The sequence below is a fragment of the Bos grunniens genome, chromosome 8 (genome assembly GCF_055505025.1).
Source record: "Bos grunniens cultivar Pamir isolate PY7600 chromosome 8, Bosgru_T2T1.0, whole genome shotgun sequence".
In the NCBI taxonomy this organism is placed as follows: Eukaryota; Metazoa; Chordata; class Mammalia; order Artiodactyla; family Bovidae; genus Bos; species Bos grunniens.
The window spans coordinates 63,917,792-63,933,635 of NC_141172.1; positions in this window are offsets into that span (position 1 = coordinate 63,917,792).

A 15,844-nucleotide genomic window follows, 5' to 3' on the forward strand; every position below is an offset into this window, starting at 1 on the left:
GTCTCCATGATGGATTGGGTGTAGAGGGACAGAGAAGGAAGAACTGCATGATTCTCAGGATTTTAGCTCCTCTGTAAACTCCAGGACGACTGCCAAAGTCCAGTCTCCTTTCCTTCCTCAGCCTACAACCAGACTACATTTCCCAGCCTCTGCTGGGTTTGGTATGGCCATTTGAGGATGTTCTACTCTGTCATGTGATTCCACTTATATGAGGTACCTAGAGCAGTCAAACACTCTAGTACTCTTGCCTGGAAAATCCCATGGACGGAGGAGCCTGGTAGGCTGCAGTCCATGGGGTCGCTGAGAGTCGGACACGACTGAGTGACTTCACTTTCACTTTTCATTTTCATGTATTGGAGAAGGAAATGGCAATCCACTCCAGTGTTCTTGCCTGGAGAATCCCAGGGACGGGGGAGCCTGGTGGGCTGCCGTCTATGAGATCACACAGAGTTGGACACAACTGTAGTGACTTAGCATAGCATAGCATAGAGCAGTCAAATCCATAGAGACAGAGAATAGAATGGTGGTTGTTGGGGGTGGGGGGTTGTGTGGAGAGGAGGGAATGAGGAGTTATTTCATGGGTATAGAGTTTCAGTTTTGCAAGATGAAAATCATTCTGGAGATTGATTGCACAACAATGTAAATGTATTTAGCACTACTGAACTGTGCACTTTAAAATGATTAAGATGCTTTGTATATTTTACCAAATTAATTGAAAATAAACACAAACGCAGGAGTTCTTTAAAGGAGAGCGCGTGTAGGAGAAAATGACTCACAGCTAACATTTCAGGAAATTTTCCTGACCAAGCCAGCTCAGCTGTGATTGTTCTTTTCTGTACCTTATCTATTTATTTTGTATTTAATCACTTTGATCTTTTGGATAAATAACTGATTTTTGTCATGCTTTTGCATGAATTTAGATTATATGCTATGTGTTCAGTCAGTCCTGTCCAACTCTTTGTGGCCCTGTGGAATGTAGCCTGCCAGGCTACTCTGCCCATGGAATTTTCCAGGCAAGAATACTGGAATGGAGTGCCATTTCCTCCTTCAGAGGACTCTTCCCAAACCAGTGATTGAACTCTCGTCTCTTGCATTTCGTGCATTAGCAGATGCTTTACCACTAGAACCACCTAGAAAGCCCCATTAATTAATAGATTATAAGCCCTTTCAGAATAGACAGTCTTTTCCACTTCTTTGTAAATAGTAAATGCTTACTTTAGAACTACACAGATTTAGGAAATTTCAAGCTTTCATTGTGAATTACTAGTAAGAATGATTAAAACCAAAACTAGTGGATGCACCGACTGCACGTTCTGTATTTTACAATGTCTCGTCCAAGACGTCCTTTCAAGGTCTTCTCAGCTGTTACCCAGGATCACGGTAAACAGAACAAAAGACATAATTCACACACACAAAATCTTAGCTCTCCCTCACACAATCAACTAGTCTGATTAATAAAGTTACTTTAAGATGGTCTTGGAGAACAGGTTTATTTTCTCTGGCTGCAGCACACAGCATGTGGGATCTTAGCTCTCTGACCAGGGATCAAACCTGCATCCCCTGCTTTGGAAGTGCAGAGTCTTAACCACTGGACTGCCAGGGAAGTCCCTGGAGGATAGGCTTACATTCCTTGACTTTTGCCTGCAACTTGCCTGAGGCTTGGTTGAAACAAGTGCCTGCCCTTCTACAGTTCACGTCCCCTCCTTTTTCAGACATCAAATTGTGTTCCCTTCAACTCGGGTCATCGAGGAGTGTTCAAAGGCTGGTAATACTCATATGGGTGCTCAATGCTGGCTGGAATTTTACTTCCTTAAATAAACCAAAACAATACCATATTTAATAAGAAAAATTCAACACAATATAGAAAAGAAGGGAGGAAGGAAATTGACATTTGCTGAATGTGTACTTTGTGCCAAATTTCATGTAAGAGTCTACTTCAATATCAAGTTATTGTTCTATAACTTTTAACCTTAAGATTAGAATGCCTGTTTTTTTGTTTGTTTGTTTGATGTAGGAAATTTTATCTGCTCATTCTATATGTATGAAGGGAAATTAAATTTATTCATAAAATTTGTATTATTTAACTAGCTACTGTGACTTCACAGATCCTGGTTATAATTAACATAATCAATATAAGACTATTTAGACTATCTCTCATTGAAGAAAAAGGCACTTACATTTCTTTTAGAATCAATTATGCTTCACATAAAAATAAATGATGATTACAAGAGAAATATTTTTAAAACAGATTTTAGAACTAGACTTCTAAATCTAGTGACTGTTTCCTGAACCCCAACCCTCCCTAAGGCAATAAACTTATCTATTAACCCTTATTTGAAATTTGTTTAATTATTTCATCACAGAATTCTTGTAGCAAGTATTTTAATGAAGTAGGAATATTGCCTTTCAGTGAAATTTATGTGCCAATTAGGTGTTATGGGGTATGCTAATGCAAATGCAACGTATTTTTTGTTACAATTAAATTTTCACCATAATGGAAATTTAAAATGTAACTTGGAAAAAAAAAAACTCCTAAATGGAAACTATTTGTGCAACAATTTTCTAGAACTTCTGTCCTCAGACTAATAATAAACACATTAGTGCACATCTAGAACAGCAGCATCCCAAGTTCTTTCTGGTGCCTTCTGGGAATCACACAGCTGCATTTTTCACTTAGAAATCCCATTAACCCAACTATACTACAGGATTTTTACATTGTTCCATTTCAAGTCCCTTGCACATTATAGAAACATTCACAAAATGAACAGAGTATATGTGTCAGACTTTATTTTTCTGGGCTCCAAAATCACTGCAGATGGTGACTACAGCCATGAAATTAAAAGATGCTTACTCCTTGGAAGGAAAGTTATGACCAACCTAGATAGCATATTCAAAAGCAGAGACATTACTTTGCCAACAAAGGTTCGTCTAGTCAAGGGTATGGTTTTTCCTGTGATCATGTATGGATGTGAGAGTTGGACTGTGAAGAAGGCTGAGTGCCAAAGAATTGATGCTTTTGAACTGTGGTGTATGAGAAGACTCTTGAGAGTCCCTGGGACTGCAAGGAGATCCAACCAGTCCATTCTGAAGGAGATCAGCCCTGGGATTTCTTTGGAAGGAATGATGCTAAAGCTGAAACTCCAGTACTTTGGCCACCACATATGAAGAGTTGACTCATTGGAAAAGACTCTGATGCTGGGAGGGATTTGGGGCAAGAGGAGAGGGGGACGACAGAGGATGAGATGGCTGGATGGCATCACTGACTCGATGGACGTGAGTCTGGGTGAACTCGGGAGTTGGTGATGGACAGGGAGGCCTGGCGTGCTGCATTCATGAGGTTGCAAAGAGTTGGACACAACTGAGCAACTGATCTGATCTGATCTGATCTGATATGTGTCTTAAATCTCATGCATTTGGTCTTCACAAAGCAATCATATGTGGTATATTTACTAATACCTGATAAAGCATTAAATTTTTTTTTGAAATATTTATTTATTTGGCTGCACCAGGTCTTAGTTGCAGCACGCAGAGTCTTTAGTTGGAGCATGTGGGATCTTTTAGTTGTGAAATGTGGGCTTTTAGTTGTGGCATGTGGCATCTAGTTCCCCATCCAGGGATCGAACCCAGGTACCCTGCACTGGGAGGATGGAGTCTCAGCCACTGGACCACCAGTATTTTTTAATTATTAGATATTATAGAGAATCACTCGTGGAACACATTTATAGACCAGGCTTGCATGAGGTGTACATTAATTCTGAACACCTATAGGTAAATACAAATCTAAAATATTTAAAAATTGATTTAATTAAAATTCCCCTTGTGCCCAAAGGGAAAAAGAAAATTTCCCATTTTCCTTCATTTTCACATTTCGTTTTAGAAAACTTGAAGCTGTAATTGCTTTCTCTGTCTCCTGGAGATGTATGTAAATCTTTTTTACAACTAAGTGAGCTTCTTGCCAGTTCAGCATCTCAGGAATCTCTTTTTTGGAGCCACCTTTTTGAAACTGAACTCCAGAAGCACGGTTTCCTAGCTACCTGGACTGACTGGGCATGCTTGGCTACAAGATGGGACTTCTCGCTTGTTGAAAAGATATGAGAAAAGAAAAGGAATTTTTCCCCATTGGTAAAGATAGTTAACATATGTTTATAAAAGGGTGAGATTTCGATTTTACATCTTTTTAGTCATTAACTGTGATAGGCATGGTGTAATGTTTACTCAATAATAAAACTTTTTTCTTTTTTGAGTACCTTTGTGGAAATGTTTCCTGGGTTGTCAGTAAATTTATTTAAAATTATTTCCTCAACACTCATGTTCCATTGACTAGTGCTCAGTTACAGGGCCACAGCTACAGAGGGAATAGAGAGAAAATAGCTAAACTGTGTGTCCATGTAAACAAGGGAAGAAAAACTTCATGACTGAGGTCAAACTGATCACTGGCAGGCGGGTGGGGTGGGGGGGTGGGTGAAGGGGGTGGGGGGGTTGGGGGGGTGGGTGAAGGGGGTGGGGGGTGGGGGGGTGGGGAAGCTGCAGATTAACTAACAATAGACAGATTAACAAAGAATAATTTATTACGCTCAAAAGAGTACTCAGTAGTTAGTAATTCCTTGAATCAGTTCAGTTCAGTCGCTGTCGTGTCCAACTCTTTGCGACCCCATCAATTGCAGCACACCAGGCCTCCCTGTCCATCACCAATTCCCGGAATTCACTCAGACTCACGTCCATCGAGTTGGTGATGCCATCCAGCCATCTCATCCTGTCGTCCCCTTCTCCTGCCCCCAATCCCTCCCAGCATCAGTCTTTTCCAATGAGTCAACTCTTGGTATGAGGTGGCCAAAGTATTGGAGTTTCAGCTTTAGCATTAGTCCTTCCAAAGAACACCCAGGACTGATCTCCTTTAGAGTGGACTGGTTGGATCTCCTTGCAGTCCAAGGGACTCTCAAGGGACTCTCCAACACCACAGTTCAAAAGCATCAATTTTTCAGCGCTCAGCTTTCTTCACAGTCCAACTCTCACATCCATACATGACCACAGGAAAAACCATAGCCTTGACTAGACTGACCTTTGTTGGTAAAGTAATGTCTCTGCTTTTCAATATGCTATCTAGGTTGGTCATAACTTTCCTTCCAAGGAGTAAGCGTCTTTTAATTTCATGGCTGCAGTCACCATCTGCAGTGATTTTGGAGCCCCAAAAAATAAAGTCTGACACTGTTTCCACTGTTTCCCCATCTATTTCCCATGAAGTGATGAGGCCAGATGCCATGATCTTCGTTTTCTGAATGTTGAGCTTTAAGCCAACTTTTTCACTCTCCACTTTCACTTTCATCAAGAGGCTTTTGAGTTCCTCTTCACTTTCTGCCATAAGGGTGGTGTCATCTGCATATCTGAAGTTATTGATATTTCTCCCAGCAATCTTGATTCCAGCTTGTGTTTCTTCCAGCCCAGTGTTTCTCATGATGTACTCTGCATAGAAGTTAAATAAGCAGGGTGACAGTATACAGCCTTGACATACTCCTTTTCCTATTTGGAACCAGTCTGTTGTTCCATGTCCAGTTCTAACTGTTGCTTCCTGACCTGCATATAGGTTTCTCAAGAGGCAGGTCAGGTGATCTGGTATTCCCATCTCTTTCAGAATTTTCCACAGTCAAAGGCTTTGGCATAGTCAATAAAGCAGAAATAGATGTTTTTCTGGAACTCTCTTGCTTTTTTGATGATCCAGCGGCTGTTGGCAATTTCTTCTCTGGTTCCTCTACCTCTTCTAAAACCAGCTTGAACATCTGGAAGTTCACGGTTCACATGTTGCTGAAGCCTGGCTTGGAGAATTTTGAGCATTACTTTACTAGCGTGTGAGATGAGTACAATTGTGCAGTAGTTTGAGCATTCTTTGGCAAAATTCCCTGAATAGTCAGAGATAAATGTTTATATACCAGATTAAAAAAAGGAGGATGATTTAGGGCTTCAAAGGGAAAGTATGTTTCCCACTGAAAGGAAGGTTCTATTGAGTTTTTTATACTAATGTCAGCTGAGTTTGGGCTTCCCTGGTAGCTCAGACGGTAAAGAATCTGCCTGCAATGCAGGAGATCTGGGTTTGATCCCTGGATCGGTAATATCTGCTGGAGATCAAAATAGCAACCCACCCCAGTATTCTTGCCTGGAGAATCCCATGGACAGAGAAGCCTGGTGGGCTACGATCCATGGGGTTGCAAAAACTGGACATGACTGAGCGACTAACACACATAAACAGAGCAGAGTTTATACTTTCTTGTGCTGAGGGTCAGTCTTCTTTCAAGAAGGAAACTTTCTCGGAGGAGGGTAAATGGCAGCTGTATTTTCTAGAGGGTCTGCTTAACTTTAGATAACATTTTTTTTTCTGTGGCTGCTGATTGCTGAGATGTTTCCAGTTTAAAATTGTTTCCAGACCGCTTTCATACCACTTCGGTGAGCTGTTAATGCCTTCAGTTTGATAACAACTAGCTAGCTTTTGCTTCTGCAGAAGATCAGATTCATATGTCTTCCCCAACACAGAACACATTCAACACTTACTCAATGAAAAAATCCTAATGTTCCATCCTGTCAGTGCATCCAGGAGGAGAGTGACTTAGTGCATAGCTTGTCACTTAGTGACTTAGTGCACAGAGAAGATCTTGTCTCCTCTCAGTGACAGAGAAACCAGCGCAGGGGTTGGATTTTTATTTACCCTTAAGTAATGTATGAAGTAATGTATGCCTCCTTCAGGCCTGGCCCATGAAAATGTTCCACGAGTGATTCTCTATATGCTTTCTCCATCTCATATTTTGAGATAGAGAAACTAGATGCCACATTTATATGGCTTTTCCAGTTGTTCATTGCTAACATATAGAACATATCCTGGTTCAAATAGGTTAATATGCAAGTGGATGCAATTTTTCCCACACTCGGATATCTAGGATGGAAGTAGTCATTTGAAAAGGGCCATCTGCTGGTCTTGGAGAGCCTCCCATAGATGAGGAAGGCAAATGGGACTCCACTGGGGACATAGACTCTGGAAGCAGCCGTTCTGGTGGGCTTGTTCCACCATGAGGATGCTGATGCTGTCAAAAGCCATTCTGGAATCCTCACTTTAGTTTATTAGTGCTGACATGGCCCTGCCCATCAGGCAGTTAGCACCAGTGCTGGGATCAGATCAGTCACTCAGTCATGTCCGACTCTTTGCGACCCCATGAATTGCAGCACGCCAGGCCTCCCTGTCCATCAACAACTCCTGGAGTTCACTCAGACTCACATCCATCGAGTCAGTGATGCCATCCAGCCATCTCATCCTGTCGTCCCCTTCTCCTCCTGTCCCCAATCCCTCCCAGCATCAGAGTCTTTTCCAATGAGTCAACTCTTCACATGAGGTGGCCAAAGTACTGGAGTTTCAGCTTTAGCATCAGTCCTTCCAAAGAAATCCCAGGGCTGATCTCCTTCAGAATGGACTGGTTGGATCTCCTTGCAGTCCAAGGGACTCTCAAGAGTCTTCTCCAACACCACAGTTCAAAAGCATCAATTCTTTGGTGCTCAGCCTTCTTCACAGTCCAATTCTCACATCCATACATGACCACAGGAAAAACCATAGCCTTGACTAGACGAAACTTTGTTGGCAAAGTGATGTCTCTGCTTTTGAATATGCTACCTAGGTTGGTCATAACTTTCCTTCCAAGGAGTAAGCGTCTTTCAATTTCATGGCTGCAGTCACCATCTGCAGTGATTTTGGAGCCCCAAAAAATAAAGTCTGACACTGTTTCCACTGTTTCCCCATCTATTTCCCATGAAGTGATGGGACCAGATGCCATGATCTTCGTTTTCTGAATGTTGAGCTTTAAGCCCACTTTTTCACTCTCCACTTTCACTTTCATCAAGAGGCTTTTTAGTTCCTCTTCACTGTCTGCCATAAGGGTGGTGTCATCTGCATATCTGAGGTTATTGATATTTCTCCCGGTAATCCTGATTCCAGCTTGTGTTTCTTCCAGTCCAGTGTTTCTCATGATGTACTCTACATAGAAGTTAAATAAACAGGGTGACAATATACAGCCTTGAAGAATTCCTTTTCCTATTTGAAACCAGTCTGTTGTTCCATGTCCTGGCATACCCCAGACCAAGCAGCTAGCCAGGCAGGGCTGTAGCATCACCTATCAGCAGACCAGTTGCCATAGGAACCCCTGAGTCCCCAACCAGTTGGGGACAAAATCCACCCACCAGTGGGCCAAAGCCCACTCCGGGAACCCTAGAACTCTGCAGCCAGAGACCCCAGTACCTAGCTCCACCCACCCCTGGGGAAACGCCAGCCCTAGGGCTACCCCAACCCCTTTAGCCAGCCAAGACCAGACCCCACCAGCTAGCAAGTGAACACCAGCCTCAGGACACCTTCAGCCCCTCACCTAAATGCCTCAGGGTCTAGCCTCTCCTACTAGTGGGCTGATACCAGCTTTTCCCTGGTGGCTCAGATGGTAAAAAATCTCCCTGCAATACAGGAGACCCTGGTTCCATCCCTGGGTTGGGAAGATCCCTGGAGAAGGGAATAGCTATCCTCCCCAGTATTCTTGCCTGGAGAATTCTATGCACAGAGGAGCCTGGTGGGCTATAATCATGGGATTGCAAAGAGTCCTACACGACTGAGTGATTAACACACACTTGGAACACCTCAGAGTCCACAGCCTACTGTGTCAGAACCAACCTCAGCTACCAGCAGGCCGACACCAGCCCCAGGGACCCCATAGGCCAGGCCTTGCCCACCAGTGGGCTGACACTGGCTCTGAGACACCCTACCTTGCAGCCAGCCATCTGGCTTCACCCACCAGGGGACCAGCAATAGCCCAGAGCCCCAGCCGAGGGTAGGCTCTGCAGTCAGCTGCTTTGTGACCCAACCACCTCAACCATAGGCTAATATCTTATTAGTCTCAGGTGCATAACATAGTGCTGGGTGGGGTTGATACTGGTACATAGGTCAATGGAGCAGAACAGAGAGCCCCAAAGTGAACCCACACATACATGGGCAATTAATCTATGACAAAGGAGGCAAGACTATATACAGTGGGAAAAAGATAGCCTTTCAGTAAATGGGATTGGGGGGACTTTGCTTGTGGTCCGGTGGCTAAGTCTCCTTGCTACCAATGCAGGGGGCCTGGGTTTGACCCCTGTTCAGGGAACTAGATCCCACGTGCACACCACAATAAAGAGTTCACATGCTGCAACTAAAGATTCCACAGGATGCAATGAAGAGTGAAGATCCCATGTGCTGCAGCTAAGGCCTGTGCAGCCAAATAAATAAGCATTTCAATAAATAAAAATAAATGGTGTTGGGAAAACTGGACAGATACATGCCAAAGAAACAAACTGGACTACTTTCTCACACCACAGACAAAAACAAACTCAAAATGGATTAAAGACCTAAATGTTAAGAACTGACATCATAGAACTCCTAGAAGAAAACATAGGCAGTACACTCTTTGACATGTCTTAGCAACATTATTTTAGATCTATCTCCTCAGCGAAGGGAAAAAAGCAAAACAAGCAAATGAAACTACATCAAACTAAAAAGATTTTGTACAGCAAAGAAAACAATCAACAAAATGAAAAGGCTGCTACTGAATGGGAGAGGATATTTCTAAATGATATATCTAAGGGGTTAATATCCAAAATATACAAAGAACTCATACAACTCAACATCAAAAAAATAAAAAATAATCCAATCAAAAAATGAGTGAAGAAACTGAATAGACATATTTCTAAAGACATACAAATGGCAATGGGCACATGAAAAGATGCTCAACATTACTAACCATCAGGGAAATGCAAATCAAAACCACAATGAAATATCACCTCAAGAACACTGGAGTGGGTAGCCATTCCCTTCTCCAGGGGATCTCCTTGACCCAGGGAATGCACCTGGGTCTCCTGCATTGTAGGCAGACTCTTTACTCTCTGAGCTGTCAGGGAAGCCCTTTTTAAAAAGAATAAACCCTAATCACAAGGCAAAAATATTTTTTCCTTTTTATTTTGTGTCTGTATGAGATAATGGATGTTCACTAAAATTACTGTGGTAATCATTAAAAAAAGAAGAACAAGCAAAGGAAACAAAAACTCAGGGAAAAAAAATCTAAGCAAAAGTGCAAGACCTCTATTTACAAAAGCTGTCAAAGCTGACCAATGGACATAATTTTTTTTCCTTCTAACTAAATGGAAAATCACTGTGCATGGACTGGTTTGGAAGACCCAAATATAGTGGTGTTTCTTTTGCCCAAATTAAATCTATAAATTTCAAGGCAAGTCCACTTAAAATCCCAGTTGGATTAAAAAAAAAGGACTTGACAAGATGATTCTAAAGTTCCTTTGATTCTCAGTAGCAGTCTTTGTCATAGCAAGGGACTGGGAGCTACTTAATGCGCATTGGGAGGGAACAAAAGGATGCTAAATAGTTATTAAAAAGAATGAAGCTGAACTATAAATATTGACACTGAAAGTTTTCCAAGATCTATTGTTAATGAAAAAGCAAGGTACAGAACAGAGTGCATTCTACACCACAACCAGGGCCAAGAAGGAAGGAACGTATGTGTGTATACATATGCACACATGTTTGTGTATATCTAGAATACTTCTGGAACAATAGAGAAAAATCTAATAAAGATAGTTTCCTTGGAGAAGGGAATTTCTGGAAGTGAGGGTTACAGATGGGAGGGGAAACTTATTTTTCACATAGCCTTTCATCATCATGTACATGCATGAATTAAAAAGAAAGAAAAACATTTATCAAACAAGTTCAGTTGGAAGCATATGCATAAGAATAGGCAGATTCTGACAAAGAAGACCATGTAGGGGATTTATTCAACTGAATTTCCAGATATACACAAAGTTGTAGTAATTAAAATTCTGTGATAGCAGACCTAGAATAGACAAATAGATTGATGAAACAAGGAGACCCAGGTATACTGTGTTAGTCTAGATCCTCTGAGAACCAAGTTACGAGATACTGCTGCACTGTTGGTGGGGATGTAAACTGGTACAGTCACTGTGAAGAACGGTATGGAAGTTCCTTAAAAAACTACACACTAGAACTACCATATGACCCAGAAATCCCACTACTGGGCATATACCCTGAGGAAACCATAATTCAAAAGGACACATGTACCCCAATATTCATAGCAGCACTATTTGCAATAGCTAGGACATGGAAGCAACCTAAATGTCCAACAGATGACTGGATAAAGAATATACACATATACAATGGAATATTACTCAGCCACTAAAAAGAATGAAACAGGGCCATGTGTAGAGATGTGGATAGACACGGAGTTTGAAGTAAGTCAGAACAAGAAAAACAAATACAGTAGATTAACCCTTATATGTGGAATCTAGAAAAATGATACAGGTGAACCTATTTCTAGGGCAGGAATAGAGACACAAGTGTAGAGAATGGACGTGCGGACGCAGAGGGGGAAGGGGAAGGTAGGGCGGGTGGGGGGTTAGGACTGACGTGTGTACACTGCTCTGTGTGAATTAGATAGCTAGCGGGAACCTCCTATGAAGCACAGAAAGCTCAACTTGGTGCTCTGTGATGACCTAGATGGGTGGAATGGAGGGGAGAAGGGTAGAGGGAGGCTGAAAAGGGAGTAGATATATATGTACACATATAAATGATGCACTTCATTGTACAGCAGAAACTAACACAACATTGTAAAGCAATTATACTCCAAGTTTAAAAAAAACAAGAGCTCATCTGCCACCACTAAAGATCTTGTATGCCCCAACGAAGATCAAAGATCCCAAGTGCTGCTGCAACTAGGACCCAGAGCAGCCACATAAATAAAAACAAAGATTAAAAAAGGAGAATATTAAAGGAACATCAGGGGATGTAAGTGACTGTGATTATATACAATGTATTCCATATAGAGTAAATGGTTGTATTTATGTACAATATATTATGTTTTATGGAATATTGTGAATCCTTTAAAAAGAATACTATAGCTTTACATAAAACTAGTACATAAAGATCTCCAAGATCTCTTTCACCATTAAGTGAAAATCAATGTGTGGAACGATGTTATAATGACTTTTTTTGTGTTAACTTTTAAAACAAAAGAAAAATCTGTATGGTTAGGATATGTTCATAAGTGTAATTTTTTTTATAGGAAGAATCACATGCTATCATGTTTTTTTTTTTTCCTGAACAGTTTCTATTCTCTAGCCATGAATGATTATTGATTTTATTATATAAAAATATCCATATATGGAGTGTGAGATTATGGTCTCCTCTGTATTTTTTCCTGAATTTGAAAAAATAGCAAGCATTATTTTTAAATTCATTTTTAAAATTTAGGCTGCACTACAAGGATGTGAAATCTTAGTTCCCTGATCAGGGATCAAACCTATGCCTCCTGCAGTGGAAGCAGGGAGACTTTCCCAGACTGCCAGGGATGTTCCAGGAATATTATTTTTAAATAACATTAAAAAAAAAAAGAAAATCTTTACAATAAAGAAGTTGAATCTGATGCCTATGGTTTATTGTGGCATGAAAAGAGAAAGTTGTACAGCAAATGTATTATAAGAGCCTCTTTATTAATTAAAAGCAAACATATGGATCTATATAATATACTTGTATAAATATGGATAAATAGTATAATAGATGTTGATACACTATGGATATAGATGCACACCCAGACACTAAGCAGTTAACAGGGCTGATGGGTGGAGAGGGAAGTGATTTGAGGGTATAGATGAAAGAGGACTTCAACTGCACACACTTCTTACTTCCGTATTGTAGTCTTTACCGTTTTTCTTATTCCTTATACTTTTACAGAGTCACTAGACTGTATCTAAGACTTTCTGAGAAGTTAGATTTTTTTTTTTAAGTTCTCGACAATTATCAGTTGCTGTCTCTTCACTAACACTTCACTAGCATCCTTCCTATTCTCTTCTGGAACTCCTATATATACAGATCTAGATCTATCTTTGAATTTATTTTTAGGCACCTTTACTGAGATATAATTCACATAACGCATAATCATTCACCCACTACTAAATATATATTCGAAATGTCTTAAGTGTCTTCCATGTTTCTCAACTGCTTTTTCACATTTTGGAAACAATCATTTTGACTGTGGGTACTCTGGATGAACTTATACATACTATTTCCTAAGTCCATGGGAACATTGCTTCTTTCCTCATCCCTTGTCCTAATCATCTCTACCACCTAGCTGTTTCTAAGTTACATCCTTTTGCAGTAGACCAGTAATATATTCAGTTCAGTCCAGTTCAGTCTCTCAGTTGTGTCCGACTCTTTGTGACCAAAAACCGCAGCACGCCAGGCCTCCCTGTCCATCACCAACTCCCAGAGTCCACCCAAACCCATATCCATTGAGTTGGTGATTGCCATCCGACCATCTCATCCTCTGTCGTCCCCTTCTCCTCCTGCCCTCAATCTTTCCCAGCATCAGGGTCTTTTCAAATGACTCAGTTCTTCACATCAGGTGGCCAAAGTATTGGAGTTTCAGCTTCAACATCAGTGCTTCCAATGAACACCCAGGACTGATCTCCTTTAGGATGGACTGGTTGGATCTCCTTGCTGTCCAAGGGACTCTCAAGAGTCTTCTCCAACACCACAGTTCAAAATCATCAGTTCTTCAGAGCTCAGCTTTTTTTATATTTCCAACTCTCACATCCATATATGACTACTGGAAAAATCAGAGCCTTGACTAGACGGACCTCTGTTGACAAAGTGATGTCTCTGCTTTTTAATATGTTGTCTAGGTTGGTCATAACTTTCCTTCCAAGGAGTAAGCATCTTTTAATTTCATGGCTGCAATCACCATCTGCAGTGATTTTGGAGCCCAGAAAAATAAAGTCAGCCACTGTTTCCATTGTTTTCACATCTATTTGCCATGAAGTAATGGGACCAGATGCCATGCATAAGAAGCAGTAAAACAAAACAAATGTCACTACACAAGTATCAACGAATGAAATAAATTTTTATCATATATGTCAGGATGAAGAAAACTGAAATAATCAATGAAAGAGACAATAACTTAGGGAAAAAGAATCAGTGTAAAACAAGAAAAAAGGGAATTCAAAATTAAGATCTCTAGAAAAGAAAGTGGGAGAGAAAGATTTATGGACTCTAATAACATTGCTTAGTGCCCTGAGTGTCATGTCATTTCCGAACATGTGGACCCTGATCTATGCCACCTCAGTCTTCCCTGACGGCTCAGCAGGTAAAGAGTCTGCCTGCAATGCAGGCGACACAGGAGACTCAGGTCCAATCCCTGGGTTGGAAAGATCCCCTGGAGGAGGAAATGGCAGCCCACTCCAGTATTCTAGCCTGGGAAATCCCATGCGCAGAGGAGCCTGGTGGGTTACAGTCCATGGGGTCACAGAGTCAGACATGACTGGATGCACTAGCACCTACACCATCTCATCGTGCAAACAGCTCCTTGCTGGATACCGCCTGCAGCAGAAAGCCTCTGTCCTTGCTACTTTAGCAAGGCTGTGTGGTACCTAAACTTTAACCAGGCACTCAGGCCTGAGCACACCTTTCAGATCTTTTAATCTTTCAGATCTTTTAACCTTGCCTAACTTGTCAGTTCTTTCAGTATGGCAAAGAAGTGAGAATCTAAGACTAAATAATTAACAGGTGACCAGATTTCTTTCCTAGACTCCCCTTCAGTAATCCCGTAAACAAACTGTGTGAACAAGATAAGGACTAGAGGAAGATCACAGGAAGTCCTGGAGCCTGCATGCAATGACTCTGACTCCATCTCAAGGATTAACTGAGATTACTTCTCTCCTTTCCCTAGTAGTTCAGCTTGTAGAGAATTTGCCTGCAATGAAGGAGATCCCGGTTCTATTCCTGGGTCAGGAAGCTCTGCTGCAGAAGGGAACAGCTACACCCTTCAGTATTCTGGCCTGGAGAATTCCACGGACTATATAGTCCATGCGGTCGCAAAGAGTCGGACACAACTGAGCGACTTTCACTTTTCCTTTAAAATTTTCATGATTGAGCAGAATCTCCAGAAGTAGTTTTCTGGGGGACACTGAGTTTACCATCTTCCCAGATTGCTGGCACTCTGATAAAAGACAACTTTCCTTTCTATCAGTGTTTGTAAATTTGATTCTGTAAGTGGTAAGCAGTGGGCCTGGATTCAATAATTCTGTAATCCCCCTTCTCTATCTCTCATCCTCACCCTGACATCCCCCTCAACCCAAGATTTTACTCTTTTGTTGTAACTCAGTTCAGTTCATTATGTTCCTTCTGCACCTAAAAATGAGAACAGGGAATGCAGCTCTCTTGCATGTTGGGGGCCTGCATATGGTAGACACGAATGCATATTTCTTTTTAAAAAATATTTATTTGACTGCATTGCATCTTAGTTGAAGCATGCAGGATCTTTAATTGCAGCATGGTAACTCTTAGTTGTGGCATGTGGGATATAGTTCCCTGCCCAGGCATCAAACCCAGGAAGCTGGGGCAGTGAGTTTAGGACCATGGGAGTGGGTGAGGGGACATGGGGGCGGGTGAGGGATCATTGGGGTGGGTGAGGGGACATGGGGGTGGTGAGGGGACATGGGGGTGGGTGAGGGACCATGGGAGTGGGTGAGGAAGATTCTGGGAGTCTACTCTAGGTGTGAGGACTGCCAGTCTGGACCTCAGCTCGCAGCCTGACAAGGCCCTCCTCGTTCTGTCTCCAGCTCAGTCTCCTAGATCCCCCCATATTCAAGAGCCGTCTGTGCTGCAGGCTGGAACTCCCTTCTTCATGGCCTGGGTCATATACTCCAGTTCAACTCAATTGTCCTGGACTCTGGGAACTTCCCTCTACCTCCACAGGGAGGAGCTCCTCCC